General features: G+C 37.0%; 1 protein-coding gene across 12 annotated transcripts in view; it reads left to right on the top strand.

Annotated features, from left to right (window-relative positions):
• Positions 1 to 24,908, top strand: part of LOC110347344 (uncharacterized) — a 104,984-nt gene that overhangs the window by 41,408 nt on the left and 38,668 nt on the right. For all 12 annotated transcript variants that reach the window (XR_015446909.1, XR_015446910.1, XM_087200005.1 and 9 more), the window contains one exon: positions 22,369 to 22,477. The gene's annotated coding sequence lies outside the window, so the exon portion shown is untranslated. The remainder of the gene's footprint in view (positions 1 to 22,368; positions 22,478 to 24,908) is intronic.

Raw genomic sequence — 24,908 nt, 5'->3', positions numbered from 1 at the left:
GTGACCACCAACAGAGTCAAGAGACCGCCTACAATGTGGAAAAAATTTTTTGCAGCTGTACCTCAGACAAAGAACTACTATCTAGAATACATAAAGAACTGAAAAAAAATCAGACCCCCGAAATTCAGAGACCCAATTCAAAAATGGGCATCTGAAATGAACAGACATTTCTCACACAAAGAAGTAAAAGCAGCAAATATATGAAAAAATGTTCAACATCACTGGTCATTCGAGAGATGCAGATGAAAACAACACTGAGATTCCACCTCACCCCACAAAGAATGGCTGCTATCAAGAAATCAACAAATAACAAATGCTGGCAGGGGTGTGAGGAATAAGGAACAGTTCCCCATTGCTGGTGGGAGGGCAGAGTGATGCAACCACTGTCGAAATCACTATGGAGATACCTCAAAGAACTAGGACTAGAGGTGCCATTTGACCCAGCTATTCCCCTGCTGGGGATCTTCCCCAAAGAATTAAAAGAATCATACCACAGTGATATATATGTACCCATGTTTATAGCGGCACAGTTTGTTATAGCTAAAGCTTCAAATAGCCCCAGCGCCCATCAACTGGAAACTGGATAAAGAAGATGTGGGTTTTTAATAAAATGGAGTACTACTCAGCCATAAAGAATGAGAAACTAGAGTCATTTATAGCTAAATGGATACATATCAAGACCATACTCTCAAGCAAAATAAATAGCACACACATTTGTCAATACTGAATAGTTTCTCTAGTGTGAGAAACTGAAAGTGTAAATAAGGGTTAAAGTGATTAAAATGAATAATTGATAATTTGAAATATGAAGAAAGATTCAAAGGGGTAGGAGTGGTGAGAGAGGGGAAGGGGAAAGGAAAGAAGGGAAAGGAAAAACTATGAGAAAAGATAAAAAATGGAAACAAAGTCTATGTAAATAGGGAAGGGTGGAGGGGTGAAGGGCACACAGGTAATGGGGAAAAAATAAGAACCAAGATTCATCATGTACAGGTACAAGCATCCAATCATAAGTGTAAACATATTGTATACCTAAAAGGTATCAATAAAAGAATTTAAGAATAAAAAAAATATATTAGTAGTATCCATTGCTCTAGATCCCACTGGCAGTCTTTAGCTATGGTCCAGAACAACAACAAAATGTGTGCATTGTTTGTTTCAGCTATATCTTTGGAGGTTCACAGTTAGGAAAATAAAATTTCAAGGAGCTTATTTATCATTCCTCCAGCATAAAATCTTGAATTATTCACTTGGTGAATGTCACCAGTCATCAAGACAATCATTATTAAACTATTTCTGAACAGATGAAATTAGTCTCCTAGATATTTCAGTAGCAGTATATGCAGACTTGGTAGAATCAATATTTCCTTAGATTTTATATATTTTAAGTAATAAACTAGATGAATATTTGTCATTCTTTTTAGCCCCCCAGTATCAGAACCACCTTCTTAGATTTTGAGAATCCATTGAGCTAATTAAAAGAATTAAAAGTACTTCTGGTGACCTATCTAAAAAATAAAAATTAAAAATGGTCTGAGGGGGCCCGGGATGTAGCTCAGTGCACCACGCCTGCCTTGCAAGTGCGAGGTCCTGAGTTCAATCCCCAGTACTGCAAAAAAAAGTCTGAGGGTACAGCTCAGTGTGAAGGCCCTGCGTTCAATCCTCAGTAATGTAACAAATGGACAAACAAAAAGTAAGAGTATATACTCTTCAAAGAATTGTAAAGTCATCCAGGGCCACAAATTTGTTTATTTATTTGTTTTCCTTTAATTTTTTAGTCTCTCTTCTTAGAACATTTTCTTTATTAGTACATGTTGGTAGTACACAATGTTTTTTTTTTGTATTAAATTATTTTATTGGTACATAGTAGGTATACAACACAATTACATTTCTCATTGGGAATTGTACCTTTATATAATGCATCTTGGTTCTTATTTTTTCCCCATTCCTAGCTCTCCCTTCATGCCCTCCACCCTTCCCTATTTACAAAGACTTTATTTCCATTTTCTCCATTTCTCATCATTTTTTCCTTTCCCTTCTTTCCTTTCCCCTGTCCTCCCAATACCCCTACCCCTTTGGACCTTTTGTTCCTATTTGACATTATCGATTATTCATTCTAATCATTGGTACATTTCAGGTATACAATATAATGACATTCATCATTGGAAATTTGCACCTTTCCATAGTCTCTCTTGGTTCTTGTTTTTCACCTTTGGCCAGCCCTCCCTTCAACCCCTCCAGCTCTCCCTATTTACAAAGATTTTGTTCCTATTTTTCCATTTTCTCATATTAATCCCATTCCCTTCTATCCTTTCCCTTAGCCCTCCCACTTCCTTCCCCTTTGCCCCTTTTCTTCCTATTTCACATTACCTATTATACATTTAGTCCTTATTTACACTTTCAGTTTCTCACACCAGACAAACTATTTGGTATTTACACATGTGTGACCTATTTATTTCACTTAAGAGTATTGCCTCAATGTGCATCCACTTAGCTATAAATGTCTCTAATTTGTCATTTTTTATGGCTGAGTAGTACTCCATTTTATAAAAAAACCACATTTTCTTGATCCAGTCTCCAGTTGATGGGCATTTGGGCTGTTTCCAAGTTTTAGCTATTACAAACTGTGCTGCTATGAACATGGGTGCACATATATCACTGTGGTATGATTCTTTTAATTCTTTGGGGAAGATCCCCAGCAGTGGAATAGCAGGGTCAAATGGGATTTCCAGTCCTAGTACTTTGAGGTATCTCCATACTGATTTCCACAGTGCTTGCACCAGTCTACACTCCCACCAGCAGTGGAGCAGGGTTCCTCTTTCCCCACAGCCCCGCCAGCATTTGTTATTGGTTGATTTCATGATAGCAGCCATTCTTTCTGGAGTGAAGTGGAATCTCAGCATTGTTTTCATTTGCATCTCTCGAATGACCAGTGATGTTGCACATTTTTTCCTGTATTTATTTGCTATTTCTACTTCTTTGTCTGAGAAATGTCTGTTCATTTCAGATGCCCATTTTTGGATTGGGTCTTTAAATTTGGGAGATCTGATCTTTTTAAGTTCTTTATAGATTCGAGATAGTAGACCTTTGTCTGAGGAAGAGCAGGTGAAGATTTTTTCCCACATTGTGGGTTGTCTCTTCACACTGCTGGTGGTTTCTCTGGCTGTGCAGAAGCTTTTTTAATAAGAAGAGATCCCACTTGTTGATTGTTTGTGCTAGTTCGTGGGCAACTGAGGTTTTGTTCATGAAATCTTTTCCTACACCGATGTCTTCAAGGGTTCTACCTAACCTCTGTTCCAACTGGTTCAGAGTTTCTATTTTAATATTTAGATCTTTAATCCATTTTGATTTTAGTTTAGTGTATGGTGAGAGATACAGGTCTAGTTTTAATCTTTGGCAAGTTGAAGCCCAATTTTTCCAGCACCATTTATTAAAGAGGCTATCTTTCCTCCAGTGAGGGTGTTTGGCTCCTTTGTCGAAGATGAGATGGCTGAGTGTGTCTGGCATTGTTTCTGCATCTTCTAATCTGTTCCACTGGTCCTCAAGTCTGTTTCTTTGCCAGTGCCATGCTGTTTTTATCACAGTAGCTTTGTAGTATAGTTGCAGGTTGGGGATTGTGATACCCCCTGCCATGTCTCTGTTACCTAGAATTGCTTTTGCTATTCTGGGTCTCTTCTTATTCCAAATGAATTTTTGGATTGTTTTCTCGAGGTCTATGAAGTATGCTGCTGGGATCTCAATTGGAATTGCATTAAATCTATGTAGCAGTTTTGGAAGTATGGGCATTTTCCCTATATTAATCCTTCCTACCCAGGAGCAGGGGATGTCTGTCCATTTTCTGATATCATCTTCAATCTCTCTTTTCAGAGTGCCATAGTTTTCAGAGAAGAGGTCTTTGATTTCTTTCGTTAGGATGATTCCTAGGTATTTCAGTTTTTTGGATGCTAATGTGAAAGGAATTATTTGCCCTATTTCTCTCTCAGTGAGTCTGTCATTGGTGTAGAGGAAAGCTATTGATTTTTGTGTGTTGACCTTGTAACCAGCTACTTGACTGAATTTGGTTATTAAGTCTAGAAGACTTTTGGTGGAGTTCTTGGGGTCTTCTATATAGAGTATCATGTCGTCTTCAAATAATGACAATTTGACTTCTTCATTTCCTATCTTTATTCCTTTAATTTCTTTCTCTTGTGTAATTGCCATGGCTAATGTTTCCAGAACTATATTGCACAAGAGTGGTGATAGTGGACATCCTTGTCTTGTTCCTGATTTTAGTGTGAAGGCTTTCAGTTTTTGACCATTTAGTATGATATTGGCTGTTGGTTTTTCATAGATGGCTTCTATCAGTTTGAGGTAGAGACCATCTATTCCAATTTTTTGTAGGGTTTTTATCATAAATGCATGTTGGATTTTGTCAAATGCTTTTTCTGCATCTATGGAGATAATCATATGGTTTGTGTCCTTGGCTCTATTGATATAGTGTATTACATTAATTGATTTTTGTATATTGAACCATCCCTGCATCCCTGGGATGAATCCCACTTGATCAAGGTGTATGATCTTCTTGATGATCTTCTGCATTCTGTTTGCCATTATCTTATTAAGGATTTTTGCATCTATGTTCATTAGTGAGATTGGCCTATAGTTCTCTTTTTCAGTTGGGTCTTTTTCTGCTTTGGGGATCAAGGTGATGCTTGCTTCCAGGAATGAATTTGGGAGTATTGCTTCCCTTTCAATTTCATTGAAGAGTTTAAAGAGTAGTGGTAGCAGTTCCTCTCTAAATGTCTTGTAGAATTCAATAGTGAAGCCATCAGGGCCTGGGCTTTTCTTAGGTGATAAGTTTTTAATTCCATTTTCAATTTCATTGATTGATATTGGGTTGTTCAGAATTTTTAGGTCTTCTTCGTTCAATTTTGGTAATTCATATGTATCTAGGAATCTGTCCATTTCTTCTGTGTTGTCCATCTTATTGGCATATAGGTTCTGGAAGTAGCTATTGATGATCCTCTGGATTTCTGCTGGGTCTGTTGTAATTTCATCCTTTTCATTCCTAATTGCATGGATTTGGGCCTTTTCTTTCCTTTTTCTGACAAGGTTGGCTAAAGGTTTGTCAATTTGTTGATTCTTTTGAAGAACCAACTCTTGGCTTTATTGATTTTTTGTATCGTTCTCTTAGTGTCCATTGCATTAATTTCTCCTCTGATCTTTGTAATTTCTTCCCTTGTATGAGCTTTGGGGTTGTCTTGCTCTTCTTTTTCTAGAAGCTTGAGGTTCAGCATCAGGTTATTTAATTGGGCTCATTCTGTTTTCCTAATATGCGTATGCACTGCTATGAATTTCCCTCATAAGACTGCTTTCATTGTGTCCCATAGATTCTGATATGTTGTATTGTCATTGTCATTTAATTGAAGGAACTGTCTGATTTCTTCTTTAATTTCCTCTGTGACCCATTGGTTATTCAGAAGTGTGTTGTTCAATTTCCACATGTTTATGAAATTTTTTGAGTTTCTTTTGCTATGGATCTCCAATTTCTTTGCACTATGGTCTGATAATATACAGGGGATAACTTCAATTCCTTTGCACTTACTTAAATACATTCTATGTGTGAGTATGTGGTCTACTTTTGAGAATGACCCATGTGCAGCTGGGAAGAATGTGTATTCTGATTTTGTGGGGTGGAAGACTCTGTAAACATCTGTTAAGTTCATTTGTTCAAGAGTTCGATTGAGTTCTAGTATTTCAGTACTTATTTTTAGTCTTGTTGATCTATCTATTTGTGACAGTGGGGTGTTGAGGTCCCCCACTACAATTGTATTAGTGCATATATGACTTTTCATGTCCATGAGTATTTGTTTTATATAGTTGGGCACACTAGTGTTTGGTGCATACATATTTATGATTGTCATCTCTTCCTCTTGGATTCTTCCCTTTACAAGGATGTAGTGTCCTTCTTCATCTCTCTTAATTAGTGTTGGTTTGAAATCTACTTGATCTGCCAAGAGGATAGCTACTCCTGCTTTTTTTCAGGTTCCTGTTGCATGGAGTATTGTTTTCCACCCTTTAACTTTCAGTCTATGAGTTTCCTTTTGAATGAAGTGTGTTTCTTGTATGCAGCATATTGTTGGATTTTGCTTCTTGACCCATTCTGCCAGTGTACTTCTTTTGATTGGTGAATTGAGACCATTAACGTTGATGGTTATAACTGAAACGTATTGACTTGTCATTGCCATGACTTTTTCTTTTTGTTGGGTTCTCCCCCTTTACATTTAATTTCTTGTCATGCCAGATGAGTTCATTCTGCTTTGCTTCCTGGGGTTGTGATCCTCAATGTCTGTTCCTAGGATATTGTGTAAAATGTTTTGGAGTGTTAGTTTGGTATTCACGAAGTTCCTAAGGTGCTCTTTGTCATGAAAGTATCTTATTTCTCCATCCATTTTGAAAGATAGTTTTGCAGGGTACATCAATCTGGGTTGGAGGCTGTTTTCTTTTAGGGCTTGGAATATGTCACTCCAAGCTCTTGTTGCCTTGATGGTTTGTGTTGAGAAGTGTGCTGTGATTCTGATGGGCTTTCCTTTATATGTGATTTGTTTCTTTTCTCTGACTGCTTGGAGAACTTTGTTCTTCTGTTGTGTTTCTGGAATCTTAACAATTATATGCCTATGTGTAGATTTTTTTTGATCAAGGCTATTTGGAGTCCTATATGCCTCACTTATCTGTATGTCAAGCTCTTTTTCCCTGTTTGGGAAGTTTTCTGCCATTATTTCTGTGAAGAGATTTTTTATGTCATCTCCACTCTCTCCTGTTTCTTCCTTGAGCCCAATCAGTCTTATGTTATTCTTCTTTGCATCATCTAGCAGCTGCTGGATTGATTTCTCATGTTCCCTTATAATTTTGAAGCAATTTTTCTTTTCCTGGTCACTAATTGCAATCTTATCTTCTATATCTGAAATTCTGTCCTCACACTGGCTCATTCTGCTGTGTAGACTTTCAGTGGAGTTTTTCATGTCCTGGAAATCTATTTGCATCTGTTTTATGGATTCCATTTGTTTCTTATGTTGGGATTTCATCATGTTCCTCAGCTCCTCTCTAGATTAATCATGTCTTGCACTAGGGGCACAATCTTTGCTGTTATCTGAGAAATTATTTCTGATTTCATTTTTCCCAGATCCTCTTTTGTTGCCAGTTCAGTGGGTCCAGGTGGTTGAGTATCAGAGGGTTCCATCTCCTTTCCCTTTGGGGTTGCTGTAGGTGATCTGGAAGCCTGGTTTTGAGACTTATTTACATGTTTTCTTATTTCGACTGGGGCGGGGTGCTGTTAGCGCCTGCACAGATTACCTCCTCTGAGCTGGGTGAGGTGGGACAGGGGCCGGGAGCAGCAGTAGGGATGGTGACCCAAAAGCCCTTTCCTGTGGGCTGGGAGCAGCCGGAGGGATGGTGGCCGGGAAACCCCTTCCTCTGGGCCAGGAGCAGTGGGACAGAAGGTGGCCCAAAACCCCTTTCCTCTGGGCTGGGAGCAGCGGTGAGGGATGGTGACCGGGAAGCACCTTCCTCTTGACCAGGAGCAGTGGGACAATGGCTCAGAAGCCCCTACCTCTGGGCCGGGAGCAGTGGGACTCAGTACCTTGGTCTGGTGGTCTGGTGTCCTCTGCGCCTTGGTAATGTGGAATCAGGTGGCTGCCTGTCTGCAGTGGGGTGATTCAGTGTCTTCCGCGTGACTCAGGACCTGAGTAGGGCGTCGGTAGTACACAATGTTTACATTCCTTGTGGAAGTTGGTACACATATGTAACACATCTTAATTCCTTATTTTATCCCCTTTCCCTTCCCTCCCTTCTACCTCCCTCCATCTCTTGATCTCCTTCCCCTTTGAGAAAGATCTATCTTCCTACTTCCTATTATCTATTTACCTTTTATTTTGTTCTCATATAAGAGAAGTGTTTCTCATATAAGAGAAACCATGTAATATTTGGGTTCCTCATAAAAGAGAAGCCATATGAAATTTAAGCTTGCACTTCTGATTTATTTCACTTAACATTATGGTGTCAAGGTGTATCCATTTTACTATAAATGCCAGAAGTTTATCTTTCTTTATGCCAGAACAGTACTCCATTGCGTATAAATACCATGTTTTCTTTATTCATTCATCTGTTGATGGACATAGACTGTTTCTAAGATTTAGCTTTTATGATTTGTGTGCTACAATCATGGTATGCATGGATCACTCCACTATGATGTATTTAACTGTTTCAGAAAGATACTTAGATGGGAAATAATTGAGTAAAATGGAATTTCTAGTTTTGTTTTTCTGACGCATCTCTGTTCAGATCTCTATAGTGGTTGTACTAGTTTACATTCCTACCAACAATGTAGAAGGGTTCACTTTCTCCCACAGCTTTATTGCCATTTGTTATTTGATTTCTTGTTGATGGTCATTCTTTCTGGAGTAAGATGCAATCTCAGCTTTAATTTGCATTTCTCTAATGGCCAGAGCTGTTAAGTACTTCTTCATCTACTTATTATCTATTTATACTTCTTCTTTTGTGAAGTGTCTATGCATTCACTTGCCCATTTTTTGATTGAGTCTTTTATTTTGGGGCAATCTAAGTTTTTGAGTTCTTTATATATTCTAGATATTAGTCCTCTGTCTGTGGAAGAGCTGGCAAAAATTGTTTTTCCATTCTGTAGGGTTTTTTTTTTCACTCCATTGGTTGATTCAATAATAAATGTTCGCATAGCTCAGTTTTAAAATGGGCAAAGAAACTGAATAGACATTTCTTCAAAGAAAACATATGTAAGTGTCCAATAAACTGGTGAAAGCTTGATTAGCAATCAGGGAAGTGCAAATGAAAACTACCATGTGATAGCAATTCATGTCCTTGAGTAAGGTTATAATAAATAATACAAATGAAATAAATGTTAAGAAGAATGTGGAGAAATTGTAAGCTTCATAAACTACTAATGTGAATGTAAAATGGTGTTACCACTATTGAAAAATGCTGTGCTATTCTTCCAAGGATTAAATAGTTACCTAATGGTCCATCAGTTCCACTCCACTCTATATGCTCAAGAAAAATAAAAATATAGGCCACATAAAAAGTTAAAAATGATTGCTCATAGTAGCATTATCCACAATAGCAAAAAATGGAAACAATTCAAATGTTCAAATGATGAATGGTAGTGTTATATATCCATACAATGTAAATTATTGACTATCAATGGTAATGAAGTACTGATGCATGCTCCAACATGTGTGAATCTTAAAATTCTGCTCACAGAAAAAAGCCAGCCTCAAAAAAACACATATCATATGGACCCACTTATATGATTTGTCTAGAACAGGAAAATCCATGGAGAAAAAAAGTAGATTTTTTGTTGCTTAGAGTTGACAGAATTAAGGAGAGATTGGGAATAATATTTCTTTCTGCACAGATGAAAATGTTCTAGAATTAATTATGATGATGGCTGCACAACTCTATGACTATGCTAAAAACCATTGGCCAGGGGTGGTGGCACATGCCTATAATTCCACCACTCCTGGGAGGCTGAGGCAGAAGAATTTCTGTGAGTTTGAGGCCAGCCTGGGCTACAAAGTGAGTTCAAGGGTGGCCTGGGCTACATAGTGAGACTGTGTCTCAAACAAACACAAACAAACAAACAAAAACCCCCATTGAATTGTACCCTGTAAGCAAATCTTATGCCATGTGAATTATATCTTCATTAGGATATGGAGCATTGCCAAGATACTGGCAAGGAAAATATGATGAAATGTTCAACACAGAGAGTGAGGAATATAAAGTGGTCCAACAACTTTGAAAAATTATTTGGCAGTACTTACTAAAATTAAACATAGGCACACTTTCTAACAGTAATTTTCTTTTCATTTCTGCAACAAAAATGTGTGCATTTGTGCACCAAAAGATGTGAAGTATGTTCATAGAAGCATTATTGGTAATAAACCAAATAAACAGTCCAAATGTTCATCAGTAGAATGATAAATATCTACCCATATCCACATAAAAATATCCTTTGAATATAAGAAACTCTCTAAATTTCAGGGTTGCCAATGTCCACACTTTAAAGTTGCATGGGTTTTTCTTTGTATCTTCATGGAGTGTCTTTTTTGCGGGGGACTGTTCATGGTCTTCAAGGTATTTTCAAAGGCATTTGTGACTAAGGATGGACTAACTTTTTCATGGACTGATTGAAAACAACTACTAGCCAGTGTTTTTCAAAGAACATTCATGAGTCTTTTAAGAGGTTCCATGGGAGTCAGAGTCCATGGTCAAATATATTTAGGTAACACTGCTAAATATAACTCCTCTTTTGGAGCTTAATACACTTAAGGCTTTTATAGAAACCATAACTGTGAGGAATCCTGTATTATTTTGGCTCTTTTCGCACCTACAAACCAACTTCACAAAGGAATGGACACTTTCTTCCTCCAACTGTTCTTTGTTTGAGAATATCTCATATCCAGAAAGACTGTGCTTCTTGCAAAATATTTTGAAAATATATGGAGCTATCAAATGAAAGACTATATGAAAAATAGAGAAAATAATTGTGCAGTGACTCAATTCATTAAACTCTTGACAGCAAAATTCAAGCATCAGTTGAAATCACCCAGTTTTTGTTCAGGCACAGGTGACTCAATACTCTCCTATGGTTTTCAGAAATTCAACTCCCACTTTTACCACTGCCATAAATTCTCAGAGGTTTACATTCTCACATGCACTTCTGGGTCTGGACCCATTCCTCCACTGAACTCTTGATCTTATTCACATTTCCTTTGCCATGCATGTTCGTCTGTTTTATGCCAGTTTGCATGGGGTCCCCTGCTTTGCATCTTCGATCAGTGGTAGATCTTACTAATGGTTGAGTTGACTGAGAAGTTTAAAGCACAGAAATGCAAACAACGTTAAAACCGCTGACTAGAGATCTTTGTACTTAAAAGTCATTTCATCCTGTTGTCACTAAGGACTTGGCCACCTCCTGCCCGAGATCCCTATGTCCTACTGTGTGTTTCTGACCATTCTCTTCCTTTCAGAGCCTCTCTCTCAATTCTACATTTTGTTTTTATCCAATGAAAAGTGGTTTAATCATCATTTGTCTCTTCCTTCTATGACCTAGTATGTCATCTCTACTCTCTAAAGTTTTATTGAGCTCTACTCTAAGACAATTCCTGTTTTCATTTTGTTTTCTTTCTCATTAGTTAACAAGCATTTGTTGAGTATTTCCTAAGCATTAGGTATACTGGCATCTATTTGCCTTATCTGGAAATAGTTCTGTGTCATTGTCACTTTTTCTGATCTGTTTTCTACTCTATAAAGTATGATGTAGGTACACATGCAAAGTTAGGCTTTTAAAAACTTTTTGCATCACACACAACACTTTATTTTGGAAGATAACTAGAAAATATGACAAAATTGATAGTAAAATGCAGAAATATGACACTTTCTATGTATAATGTTATTAAGTTTTAAAGATTCAGTAGCTCAAGTGTGCGAAAATGCTTTGTATTTATGACTGTCCAATCTTCCCTAACATACACTTATGTAGATGGAGAAGGAGGACAGATAGCTTGAGTGTCCCTCCTTTCATAATGATGCCTTTCCTGGTTTTCGGTAATCTTTTGTCAGTAAAACCAAAGATAAAGCTGAAATCTTAACAATGAATCTAGAATTAGGGGTTTCATGCTTTGATAAGTAGACTATTTTTCTCACATGACTGTTTTTTTCTGTTGGTTTATTTCTAAATTCCCTGAAAGATCTACCAGAAGTAAAGACCACTAATGTAGGTTGAGCTTTACTTCATGGGATGGGAGCATTTATGAGCTTAATTCTTTTCTAAGTTAATGAAATTTAATGTGAGGCGTTTGGTGCTCTGGGATTCAAAAAGGTTATCAGCCAAGCATTTATAATAAAAGTCCCCCTGATTTTCCCTAGTATGCACTGGGAGGATGGGAGTGCTATCAGTTTGACATTTCTGTCAGAACTGGTGTTTGAACCACTGGATGATTCTGACAAATGCCACTGCTGTCATTGGCTCAGTTTTAATTACACCTGACTGAAGCTTTCAATGGCAGCGAGCAGAAAACTTAATTAGTTGGAGTCCAGAGCATGAGCTTGCTGGAGGATTCCCAGTGTATGGGCTTCTGGGGGAGAAGTGAGCATATTTAAATCTACCATCCTTGGCAGGGAGGCTGGCTGGATGATTTTTAAAGGTTTGAAAGATTATTCATTCATATTGCTTTTGAGAGCACATTATATGTTCATTTCTCAAGTAATTCAGTAGTATGTGGCAGTAGGTGAAATAAACAACTACAAAAAGAAATAAAAGGCCTGTGTCTATTTCCATGATGATTGGCAATACTAACATACCCACATGTGTGTGTACACACACCTACACACACACACACGTTTATAAATGGATAAATGTGTGAATGCTCTGTTCAAGAAAACAACAACACATAAATAGTATTTTTGCATCCCATTGCTTCCAAGGTGTGAATGTTTTACTTTTTAATGTAAGTTTCTACAGAGACATGCATTAGCAGGCTGTAATGTCAAACTGCTAATATGCTGCTGTTAAAAATTAACATAACTCTTGCCTACTGGTTGGAGAAAAGTTTCCTTGCCTTAGAAGTAATCTCTTAGAGTCACCATACTTTCATGTATAGTAGTCCCCAGATCCTGTTTGAGGTGGCCACAGCTACAGTGCAACTCCAGCCCCGTTTACTTTTCAAACTGCACGTGGGTTTGGAACTCATCACTTGTCTTGGCCCACACAGGCTTCCCACTACAGAAAGAGCTATGCTGAACATTGAGCTTTGTCAGACATAAAGGATGATATTCTGCTTTATTTTATAAATAAAATATGACAGTGCTTGACAAGGCTGACTGAACTTTTGTCCTGATGACTCAGCCAAGACTCAGGACCTTCCACTCTCATCAGCTGTCTCGTTTGATTCTGCTGCCACTGTCATTGTTGCCTGTAAGTCTGGTGATGCATCTGGAACAGAAGATTATCAGATACTGCCTGACTCCTTGGGTAAAATAACTGCCCAAGGAGGATTCCACTTCTAAAGCATGGCATAGCAGCGTCAGGCTTTGAAATTTTCTCAAGGGGGTTCCTATGAGAATAGCTATAAATTTCTCACTTTCAGAAATACTGAAAAGCTACTACTTGGTGTAAGTTAACCTATTATACCCTGGAGATACTCACTAATCTTAGCACAGTATCTAGGTGTAACGTCGTGTCAGTATTCTTGGTGACTTTGGAGAAGAAGAAATCTTGAATTCAGTTGTTAGGCCAAGAAATATTAGTTGCCAAGGTAAAATTGCTTCTATGTTATGTCTCAATCTTTAACAGTACTGTAGCTAATTTGAAGCAGTATGTATTTTCCCTGGGTACTTTGCCTCACAGTACAGCATTCTTTTTGAAGGCCAATGTGATTAAGATGTGCTCAGCTTTTATTACTGAAACTTTCGGTACCTCTACTTTCTGGACTCTAATGAGTCAAAGGACAGAATAAAGTTGATAATGTTCTGTTTCAATCCCTCTGGAAATGAAATGGAATTAAAATTGGTACTTAAAATTAAATGAGGTGAGGTTCCACGTATCAAGTAAATATAAAGTATTTAAAAGAAAACGCTACCGATGACAGAAAAGTACAAAAATTGTTCCTGACATGAATAATTCACCATCTCTCAGATGGTATAAGTCACCTACTAATGTGCATTACTTGCCATTTAATAGTGGCTGTATCTGAAGAAATATGGAAATTGGAATATTTTAATAACTTTCTATATGAAAGATGATGAGACTGCCTAAATGATTAAGAGGAAGATATGTTATAATGAACTAAAGCCACTCGAGTGTAAGGTAATTTTAATTCAAATCTCCATCTGCTTATGTATAATTAAGACTCATTTAACAAGTTAATGCCTAACAGAGAGAACTGATAAGTTTGGTATTAAAGATCTTAAGAGAAGTAAATTAAACTGTCGGGGTTGAACTGGTCTTTAGTTTTAATTCCTTACACCTGAACCTCGATATGAATTTCAGGGTCTACTTCTTTATCTTTACTACTTATTTAAACATGAAGTCAAAGACAAAAGGGAAGGAGAATTAGAATATCTTTGTATATTGTAATTTTGGAAATCCCACCCTGTCTAACATATGACAGCATCCTGACTGATATGAATATTTATTCACTTCAGATTTCTCATTTTATAATATCCATATACCATTAAGATGGTGATTTCAAAGCTGCAAAAATATTTATGCATAGTTGAGGTTGTCAGCTGGGTTAAATAATCTCAGTAAATAAGAAGAAAGCGTTTAAAGTGCCAAAAGGAACAGTTTTGATCTTGGTGATTTTCATGAGCTTGTTGACTTCTCTACTTCCTACTTCAAATTTTTTCCAGAGTAACTGCCAAAAAGGTCCACCCATCATAAATATGGTGTGAACCTTTTTGTCTTCTAGCATAAAAATTTAATTGCCAGTGTAAGACTTCTCATTTAGGGAGAAGATAAATGTGTCTCCTCATTACATGCTTTTTAACATTTTCAGGACTGAATTCAAACAGGAAATTCCAGAATTTACATGGTCTTCCCAATAGGATTCTCACTAAGTCAAGGATTTTTAGCCATGCCAGTGTAATGCCCATATTGAGGGACCATGGAGTAGAACCCAGTGTTCTTGCTTATCGTTAACTACCATATAATGGCTTTGTCCAGTTAACTGGAAGTACCAATTTAAAGTATAATTTTTACAAATCAGATTAATAGTTGAAACTTTTTGAGCACTGTCAAGAAATTCATAGCTCTAGTCACCTTCTAAAATATATTGTCTGATTCATTTCTTATTTAAGAGCTGCTTTATTTTATTGACTCTTAAAGGTAATTTGTACAACCTCACAAAGTTAGTGAAGGGCAGGATCTGTTACGTTGATTACCATTTTGGCATTCTTTCTACATTACACTGCTTCTGAGATCTGATGAAGATGCTACATGGTCTTTCTTTTATATGAACACTACTTATACAAATAATAAGTATCTTGTCCATATACATGATATACACATATACATTTAAAAATATATTAACATGGAGAAGCTCAGCCGGTCCCAGCATCCGGAAGGAAGCTCCCCACCTCCATCCCAGGCTCCTAGGGCAGAGAAGGTGAGCTGCTTGGGCACCAGAAGCACCCCCTCCCATGGAAATGAGAAGGTACGTAAACAAGTCTCAAAAACAGACTTCTGGATCACCTACAGCAATCCCAAAAGGAAACGAGATGGAACACTCTGATACTCAACCACCTGGACTCTCTGAACTGGCAACAAAGGAGGATCTGGGAAAAATGAAATCAGAAATAACTACTCAGATAACAGCAAAGATTTTGCTCATGGTGCAAGACATGATTAATCTAGAGAGGACACAGATTAAAAAAATAGAGGATCTGAGGAACATTGTGGAATCCCAACATAGGAAACAAATGGAATCCATAAAAGAGATACAAACAGATTTCCAAGAGATTAAAAACTCCATCGAAAGTCTGCGCAGCAGAATGAACCAATGTGAGGATAGAATTTCACATATAGAAGATAAGATTGCAATTAGTGACCAGGAAAAGAAAAATTGCTTTAAAATTGTAAGGGAACACGAGAAATCAATCCAGCAGCTGCTAGACGATCCAAAGAAGAATAACATAAGACTGATTGGGCTCAAGGAAGAAACAGGAGAGAGTGCAGATGACATAAAAAAATTCTTCACAGAAGTGATGGCAGAAAACTTCCCAAGGAGGAGTAAAGAACTTGACATACAGATAAGTGAGGCATATAGGACTCCAGCTAGCCTTAATAAAAAAAAAATCTACACATAGGCATATAATAATTAGGATTCCAGAAATCCAACAGAAGAACAAAATTCTACAAGCAGTGAGAGAAAAGAAACAAATCACATGCAAAGGAAAGCCCATCAGAATCACAGCAGACTTCTCAATGCAAACCCTCAAGGCAAGAAGAGCTTGGAGTGATGTATTTCAAGCCCTAAAGGAAAACAGCCTCCAACCCAGATTGATGTACCCTGCAAAACTATCTTTCAAAATTGATGGAGAAATAAGATACTTTCATGACAAAGAACACCTCAGGAACTTCATGAATACCAAATCGGCACTCCAAAAAATTTTAGACAATACCCTAGGAAAAGACAATGAGGATCACAACCCCGGGAAACCCAGCAGAATGAATCCACTGGGCGTGACAAATTAAACGCAAAGGGGGAGAATCGAACAAAAAGAAAATGTCATGACAAGGTTTTTAAAACCTTTAACTTCATCTCCCTAATGAGTGTATAATTCAATCTTATTATTGTACTGATTAGTAATTTTCTGATTCTAGAGTTGCACACCATTCCTTGTGCTATACTGGCTATTTATCATCTTCTTATGTCTACATTGTAATTGGGTTGTCTATTAATGAGCTCTAAGAATTCTTTATATATTCTGGTCATAGGTTATGTGTATTAAAAATATGGTCTGTTTAAGGACTACTTTTAATTTTAATGATGTCATTTAAAGTTCTAAATTTTGATAGAATCCCATTTATCAATTTTTTTCTTTTATACGTCATGTTTTTTGTATCCTAGGTAGTTCTTGCCTACCCTGAATTCATAAATATTTTCCCTTATAATTTCTTCTTAAAGCTTTATACTTTTAGGCTTTCTTATTTAGGTTCATCGATCCCTTCAAGTTATTTTCATGTATGGAAATAAAGGGTTGAGGTTAATTTTTTATATACAGATACCAGGTGTTCTGGTGCCATTTGCTTAAAACGCTATCTCTTCCTTGGCTCTTGAATTGAGCTTATATTCTATAAAATGCTAATGTTAAATAATCTTTCAAAACTCAGTGGACCATATATCTGTGGTTCTATTTCTAGATTCTCTGTTTTATTCCAATGATCTATATGTCTTTCCTTACACCAACACTGCCTTGATTACTGTAGCTTTAGAAGAAGTCTTAAAATTAGGTACTAAACGTCTTACAACACTGTTTTTGTTTTTGTTTTTAACTTTTCTAGGTCCTTTGTACTCCTACATAACTTTTAAATTTCAATATCCAATTCTTCATTTATAGCAAGTATACACAGACCTGAATTTTTATATATACCTCGTGTTTTCTAATCCTGCTAAATTCAAGTACAAGTTCTAGGGGCTTCTAGAAATTTCTTAATATTTTCCCTGTAGATGATCATTTCATTTACATATAAAGATTTTGCTTCTGCTGTGCCAATCTTATCCTAGTTATGTCATTTTATTGCTAGACTATTTTGGTGGGGACTAGGTTTCAAAGTTTAATGGACAGATAAAGAGTAAGCATATCTGCCCTTGTTCCCCACCTTAAGGAGAAAGCATTGTATCTTCTCCATTTATATAAGGCATTCTCGCTGGAAGTATGGAGTACATGTCTTTAATCTGCTGAGAAGTTTCTGTTCTACTTCTAGGCTCCTGATAGCTTTTACCATGAACAGTTGTAGAATTTAGTCCAATACTTTTTCTCCAACTAGTGCCCAGATCATATGGCTTTTTCCTTTCCTCTGTTTAAATGATAACTTTTTGGGGCGGATCTTCCAATGCTGAACCAACACTGCCATCCCTATAACAAAACCACTTTCTACATACTGCCAGATCTGACTTCTAATATTTTGTTTTGTTAAACAAATTTCTATCTATGTTCATTCTTTTTTCTTCTATTATCTTTATCCAATTTTAGGATTAGCACAATGTTGAGTTCCTAAAATGAGAGAAGTGTTCCTTCTGTTTTCTGCTTTAATTGTTTGATATAATTTATCAGTTAAAATGTATATGAGCCTGCTGTTGTCATATAGGTACGTTTTCAAGCTAGGAATATACTTTCTTTAATAGGTGCTATTCAAATTTTATATTTCCTCCAGAGTTAGTTTCATTAATTTGTCTTCCAAGGTACTTCTTAGAAGTTGTCAAATTTATTTCCAAAAAGATTTTTGTAATATGCTTTCTATATCCTTTTAAATTCTGTAAAATCTGTGGTAATGTCTCCTAGATCTTAATATTGTAATTTAAAAAATGTATAACTGATATTGTGTAACAGAAAGGAAAGGTCTAAAAGACCAGGGGAATTGGGACGGATAGGGGAAGGGAAAAAAGGGAAAGGAAACAATATGAAAAGAGGAAAAAAAATGGAAACAAGGTCTTTGCAAATAGGGAAGGGTGGAGGGGGTGAAGGGAGGGCAAGGGAAGGGGAAAAAAATAAGAACCAAGATACTCATGTAAAGGTACAAGATCCCAATGACGAATGTAACTATTTTATACCAAAAACGTACCAGTAAACTTAATGGGAAAAAATATATTAACATTTCCTCATTTTACCTTCTCCTCTTTAGAAATTGAAAAGAAAGCAAACATTTGGTAGAACTTTCAAATGATATAAAGAGGCAAAACCCATATATAAAGAAATTCTGGCTGCTCCTCTAGGAAGTGTATACTGGTTTTTCTAGAAGAGGTATAGAAGGCACTACCTTCAGCAAGTTTTAATCTACTAACTTAATATGAAAATTTCTAGCCACTTAGTATGTTCATATTCAATAGACTCATTCATTTCACAACATTGATCCTTCAATAATAATTCTCCCTTGGTGGATCTAGTTTGGTGACAGTGAAACTTTTAGAGACTGAGTGCTCAAATTGCAATTCAAAACCCACTTATTTATGCAAAGCACAAACACTGCACGAAATATGAATACTGAGAGTTTAGTTTGGAAAAAGCAACTAATATATTAATTTTTTGTCTTAAGAAAAAAACAATAACAGAGCTTTCAATGATACAAACAGTTTTTCATTGAAGGATAGAAGTCTGCATTTGGCATGCTTTTGCACAATTAGTGTGATCTTTGCTGTTGTGTGATTATTGATAATTTGTCAAACCTTGGCTCATACTTTGTTAATTTCAGAGGAACACATGCAGCACTCAGGTCATCTGTTAGTCTGTTTCTTGTATCAGATTTGATATAATTTAAAGCTGAAAACAGCTGCTTAGAAGTATAAGATGAACCAAACAAAGCAAGAAAAGCAATCCCAATGCTTGCATTGACTTAAATTTATTTGGCAGAGAATTCCACACTTTAAGGATTTCATTTTTACAACTACCAACTGTGCTGTCCTTTGTCCTCCCTTCACACTCTGTCTTCTCTATCTTCTCAGGTGTTGTGTGCCAGGACATAGAATTTATTTTTCCAGATAGAGCTTTCTTGAAATTCCAATAACTCCATTTCCAGATTTCCAAAATGTAACCAGTGTAAGGAGGAACAAGTTCCTCAAAATTTGGCCTTATCTGGAGAAGTAAGAAAACACAGGGTTGTCTCCATCATATGGAACTGAAAAAATATGTTACCGAAATTCTCATTGGCAGCTGCTACAATACTAGAAAAGTCCTTGTAGATTTCCTGATGGCTTGTGGGATTGCCTTACAAATCCTGTAGAATTTTCTAAATGCATTTTTATATTTGAAAAATATTTCAGCTGCTGACTTTGAAGGACTCTTTCTAAAAACTTCAGTTTTCTCTGAAATGTTTCGTGAATGTCCTTAGTTGCACTGTTGTGGCTGCTTTGGTGTTCTGAATTGATCCAAAACATTTACCTTTCATGGTCATCTTGACTTTGGGGAACAGCCAGAGGTCACATGGTGCCAGATCCTATGAGTAAGATGGATGAGGACACATCATAATATTTTTACAAGCTTGCTCTTCTTTTGGGTGGCTCTCAGCAGCAGGATTCACTGTGTTTAAAAAGATGTGAAGGAGGCTTCCATGAATGGTTCAGAAAGTGACAAGAACTATGGGATAAATGTTTGTGAAGGGAAAGAGAGTATTTTAGGTGTTTAATGGCAATGTGTCTTGTACTGTAACTTTTAAAAAATGTAAACATTCACCATATATTTTTGATCACACATCATATCTAACAAGTTTGATTTATTGATTATCTCTATTTGAACTATGATCATTTTTGAGGCTACTTCTTAAGATGGTTGGTCTCAAATTGGAATATTCTTGGATTAAATGCCTATCATTTGGTCCAATCAACTAGTTAGAAGTATAGGTTTTCATAAAAAAGAACTACTTAGAAGAGAAATATGCATACTTTAGGCATTCTGAAACAGTTTTTTGGTATGGATAAATCATAAGATTGTCAGTGTTTATTTCTAATTCCCATAAATAGGTCTCTACCAAAAATATGGCTTTTAAAATAAATAACTTTTCTCCCCTTACAATCCATCAAGAGTGACAAAAAAGCTGAGAATGAGACAATTCAGAAAATAGAAATCATGAGAAGCCATTGCTCACTATGAGCCTTGGACCATGTTTTAGGTCTTTGGGTCCAGGGTCACCTAATGCATTCTGGGACTGTGTTCTGCCTGTCTGGTGGGTGCTGTAGCCAAGGGGGAACAACTTCTGCTGGAGATACTGTCCAGGAGAGTGGGAAGCCAGAGGCAGACTGACCGTGGATCTAGGGAAGTGGAGCACAGTACCCTCAGTTTCCCCTTAAGGTACTGGGGGAGAGCCAATGAATGTGTTCACAAGTTTTTGCAAAATTGGTAAAGTTAAGACATTGTAACTATTATCATTGGTTAAGACTGCTGCTCATTTCTACTCAGCCTTTTCCATTCACGTCTCTTTCTGTCAGGTGGAAAAAGAATGGCTATGGGTACTTTGAGCTCAGATCAAAGGGAAGATTGAGACTAGATGAAACTTTCATTTATTAGGATATATTTATGTGTATCACACTTACTTAGGTATAACACTAGGTTATTTCTAGCTGTCTTGGCATAGGAATTATTTTTTTGTATCAGCCTTTATCCAACTTACCCAGAGACATTATGAGAAAGTAGAGAGCTAAATAGAGCTTAGCTTGTGTTTTGAATTTGTTCAGTAAAAGTCTGGGTAATGAAAGAGATAGAAGATTTAAAAATATACAGGGTTAGAAATGAATCTAGAGTAAATAGTTTTGAAGTTTTTTTTTTTTTTAGCTCTTGTAGAGGTGGAACTCAAAAGAGGCTTTTCCAAAGCTCAAAAACAATCCTACAATTTTATATGGCATTACCAATAATGAATTAAGAAGATCAAATCAGTAATCAAAGAAATTTTGATGATTAAGGACAGATTGAATTATCTTTCTATTCTCCCTGTATAAATCATTGTTATTATAAAGAAATGATTAAAAAGTAGGCAGCCAAACTCCTCCCAAAACAGATATTAATCATGTATGTTTAATATGTATGTATTTGGTAGATGATAAATGAAAGTATTGATTAAAAATGTTTAGATGTGATATTTGTAAACTTTTCCAAATTTATAGTTGTTTACATTTTCTCTTCATATTCTAAATAAATATTTTGCACCCAATTTTTAGTGAATTATTTTAAAATCTACTTTTAGGGGGCAGAGATGGGGTTTGATCCAGAACTTTACATACATATGTCAGGCAAGCACTATGCCTTTGTGTTTCTAGTCCTCTTAAATTAACTTTTAAAAATAAGAACCCATAGGGGCTGGGGATTTAGCTCAGGGGTTTTGCTGCCTGCTGCGCAAGCACAAGGACTGGAGTTCAATCCCCAGTACCAGAAAAAAAACCCCAAAATTCATAAATGTTTAAGCGAGTGGCTCCACAAAACTTGGATACAAATATGAATGCCATGACTTTTCCTCCCAATTTCCATTCTCCTGTTTCTGATGTGTTGCCCGCCCCCCACACCCTCGGTCTGGCTGACCTGATTGCTTTGTGGACTATAAGTGTATTAATCTAATCACTCATTTATGCATATTTTATCATCCCTAGCAATTAGCTTTTGCTATCAATGCCTACATTAGTAACCTTCAGGTGTTATTTCATGTACGAGAAAATATATCTCAGATACATTTCTAGAAGTAGAATCACAGTCAAAAGATTTGTTCAACTGATTATAATCAGACACTACCCTCTCCCAAAGTGGCAGAATTTCAACTCCTACCTGCAGAACCTGAAAGGACCTGTTTTTCCCACTTCCTTACTGAGGTATTTTGGGCTCATTGGTCTTCTAGTACATATTTCTTCCTCTGTTCTGTTGACCCTATGGTGTATGTTTAAAAGAGATAGAAAGGAAAATAAAAAATGAAAAGAAAAGAAAGGGCTTTTCAGAAATTAATGAGGTGCGGCAGTTAGGAGTTAGGGGGAAGTGTAAACTTGATTGCCTTTGGGATCTGTGGGGTGGCGGTGGGGATTAGTGGAGCAAGCTTCTGGGTGTCTCTAGAGGTGTGGCCTTTCTGTTTACGTCTCTTGCCCCTTCCTCTCTGGTTCTGTTTCCCAGCTCTGCATCTTAGCACCGTGAACTAAGCAGCTCTGCCCTTGCCATACCCTACTGCTGTGATGTTTCTGCCTTGGATTCAGCTGACCCAACAGTGAGAGCCTCTGAAACTGTGAGCCAAATTAAGCCTCTTCTCCTTTGATTTGTAGATGTCAGGTATTGTACCCCAGCTGAGTAAATATATGGAGTGATGCTAAGTACAAAGGGTTTGTTTATGTTACTGTCAATGCAAACAAGGTTTGTTATCCTTCTGCTGAAATTCTAAAAATGATACATCTATGGAAATAACTTTTTTTCATAAATACTGAGTTGCAAAGCCTGACCTGAAGTTACACAGGACTGTTTATATTTAAATATTCTTATATTTTGCTAATGAAATATTTTTGTACTTGGTTATAAAGCCCTCTCCAGATGCTGTTGGGAAAGTTTGTGAAACTTACTTTCTGGGCTTAAAGTTGGATCCAGAGGAGTAGGAGGATATTTGAAGGACATGGTCTTGCCTGCTTTCCTCCTCCTCTTCGTCCTCCTCCTCCACCTCCTCCACCTCTTCCTCTTCTTCTTCCTCCTTCCTCCTCCTTTTTTGTGGTACCAGAGATTGAGCCTATAGTCAGCACTGAGCTACATCCCCAGCCCTTTTTTATTTTTTCAGAAAGGGTCTCACTAATTTCCCCAGGCTGGCCTTGAACTTGCAATCCTCCTGGCTCAGCTTTCCAGAGTATGGAGATTACAGCATGCACCACCAGATCTGGCTTTCCTTCCACTATTAATGAGACAGAGATGTGATATTTAAAAGGCAGGTTCTGTATATGAACAGGGCAGGGCCCACAGGGAAGAAGAGCAATAGCAATTTGATGTGTACCATCTTTATACTCAGCAGATTTCTGTTCATGGCTCTTGTTCTAGTGAACAGGCCTTTGTAGACATGAATGAGCCCAGATGAAAGAGAAAAAATGGTGGATGGTACCATTGGTGCCCCCAAATTAATTTCTCCAGTCCCTGATTCCTTTTCTGAGCTCCATATCTGCATCTTTAATTACCCATTAGACATGTATACCTGGATTGTTTTATTGACACCTTAAAGGCAACATCCCAAGACTGAATTGTTGCCCTTTCCTTCTAGATATCTGGCTCATGTTAAGCCTATTCCACTGAATGGTACCACTGTGCACCCAGTTCCTTAACAGCTTTCTCCTTTGCTTATCTTCTATTCTATATTTATTGGTTTCTAAAACCTAATTTGCTTCCCTAATAAAATTATCTATTTGAATATGCCATGTCACATACAAATTTTAGATAAGCAATAACTTATCTTTGTCATAAGCATATCCTCAATATACACTTATGTTGAAAAATTATTTATGGTTTTTATGAAATTCACACTTAACTAGGTATCTGTATTTTGCTAAATGTGCAACCTTAGTCCTTAACACCTGTCAGTGTGCTCTTGTCTCCACACCCATCAGCTTCTTAACTCTTAAGCCTTTAACTCTTCTCTTCCAGATCTCTGGAATAACCTCCTAACCAGTTGTTGTTCTTCTTCCAACTGTTTTCTCACTCAGTATAAGACCTAAATTGCTAATAGACTGATCTTTCTGCAACAAGAATTTGTTCATATTCAGTGCTCTACTTCTCTGCATATGAAGTTTTTCATGACCTGGCTTCTACTTAACTCTCCCACACTTCTTGAACTTAAGTTCTAGTCATACTTTATGTGGAGAAACTGGCTCATGTGTCAGCTGGATGACACACTTTCATCCAAGATAACTGAGCTGGTCAGTTGTCTTGATTGCAAAGCTCAAAGTTTTCCACAAAGAGGAATGGTCTTACCACCTTCTGTATAAATACGCAGTGTCAGTAAAGCTAGGCCTGTCCCCTAGAGCACCACTCCATGGTGTCCTGAGAGTAGAAGGCAGATGCAGTGTTTTAGAGGGTCACAGCTATCAGGAAGAAGGCTCATGATGTGTCAGCCTATGATTCACAGAAGGAATAGTGTAATTATATTGATTAATGGTCATCTTAGTTTTCCTCTTGAAAATATCCCTGTCTGCTCTGCTACTAGTAGATGATTTTATCTGAGGTGGCTCTGAAACAAATTGTGTGTGCCCTCATGAAAAGGAAATGTTGGATTAAAATGTTTGTTGTGATTTTCTAGAATGTTAGAAATGAAATGGGATGTGAAGGTCAGTTAGTCTGATACCCTCGTTTTATAGATGAGAATACAGAGGACCAAAGAAGGTGTGTAACTTGTTTGGAATCAGATTGTTAGTAACTTGTCCCTTGGGCAAGATGAGTGACTGAAGGCAAGGAAGCCAGGGAAGGCTTCTGGGAAATGGTGACAGCTCCTCACATGTCCTTGCTCCTCTTAGCCCTCCAGGCTCTGCACCACCTGTCACTCAGAACTTTATATCCTCTGTTTTAAACACTTGGATTTATTTTTCTGTTCTCTTAGTTCATCTCCCCAAGAAAAGTTTATGAACATTTCAGGCTCTGAAAACATATTTTCTTCTCTTTACTGTTTTGTATTGCTTCTATTTCTTTGTGCA

Source organism: Heterocephalus glaber, unplaced genomic scaffold (assembly GCF_053883595.1).
Source record: "Heterocephalus glaber isolate CG9 unplaced genomic scaffold, H.glaber_assembly_v1.0 deba00001733, whole genome shotgun sequence".
NCBI classification, from domain to species: domain Eukaryota; kingdom Metazoa; phylum Chordata; class Mammalia; order Rodentia; family Bathyergidae; genus Heterocephalus; species Heterocephalus glaber.
The sequence above is the reverse complement of the archived record's forward strand: the minus strand, read 5'-3'. Positions and strand labels throughout refer to the sequence as shown.